Source organism: Chenopodium album, chromosome 1, assembly GCF_948465745.1.
Source record: "Chenopodium album chromosome 1, dcCheAlbu1.1, whole genome shotgun sequence".
NCBI classification, from domain to species: Eukaryota; Viridiplantae; Streptophyta; class Magnoliopsida; order Caryophyllales; family Amaranthaceae; genus Chenopodium; species Chenopodium album.
The window spans coordinates 77223638-77224663 of NC_137834.1; the positions used below are offsets into that span (position 1 = coordinate 77223638).

The 1026-nt window shown below is 40.7% G+C and overlaps 1 non-coding gene across 1 annotated transcript; it reads right to left on the bottom strand.

Moving 5' to 3' along the window:
* Positions 1-646: 646 nt before the first annotated feature.
* Positions 647-753, bottom strand: LOC145564953 (small nucleolar RNA R71). Its single transcript, XR_014094936.1, has one exon. It is a non-coding gene; the product is annotated as a small nucleolar RNA R71 (small nucleolar RNA).
* Between the last annotated feature and the right edge of the window lie 273 nt (positions 754-1026).

A 1026-nucleotide genomic window follows, 5' to 3' on the forward strand; every position in this document is an offset into this window, starting at 1 on the left:
TTTTGTAGTCTAGATTATTTCCCTTTTGTCTCAGAGAGCGTTAGTTCTCTGAGACAAATCTCATATTTGCTTCTAGTTTTTGTTTATGCCCAGGTGTTCCAGATCAGGTTACATCCCATTCGATCCTGAGATCGAACGTTCCTTCCATAGACAGAAAAATTTCTACAAGCAAATCCTGGCGGATTCTGGTGATAATAACAATAATCATCGAGATCCTCCAACTGGTTCTAGCGATTCAGAGACATCATCAGACGCAGAATCAGAGATGACGGCTCCAAAGAAGCTTAGTGATTATTCACAACCAAAGCTTACGGATTTTCCACATCTCACCCCTACTCCGGCTCTTGATGGGGTTCAATTTGAAATCAAACCTCAATTTATAACGATGATAGAGAGGAAGCAATTCAGTGGAGCCAAGGGTGAAGACCCGAATCTTCACATTGCCGACTATTGTCAATATTGCAACACCATTAGGCAAGCCGGGGTCACTCAAGACCAAATCAGGGAGATTCTCTTTCCCTTCTCTTTAACTGGAAAAGCTAAATTGTGGTTTAATGGCTTAAATAGAACTACACTTGGTATAACTGACTGGGAAACTCTTGTTTTGAATTTCTATAACAAGTATTATCCTGCAGAGAGAACAGCAGTACTACGGAGTGCGATTCAGAACTTTGCCCATGAAGCCGATGAATCTTTATATGAGGCTTGGGAGAGGTTCAAGGACTTACAAAGAGAATGCCCTCACCATAATTTAGCGCAATGGCAGTTAATCCAAGCCTTTTATAACGGCATTGGAAATTCCTCTAGAATAATTTTAGACTCTGCAGCTAGTGGGAGATTCATGAATCTCAATGTTGATGATGCAGGTCAGGTTATTGAAGATATGGCGATACACAATTCCCAATATGGGAATCCCAGAGGATTTGCTAACAAGGGGAATCATAGTGTCGACTCTGTATCCTTTTTGCAAGCTCAACTAACCTCTATTTGCCAAAAATTAGATAATATGAGCACTGCTAATGTAGC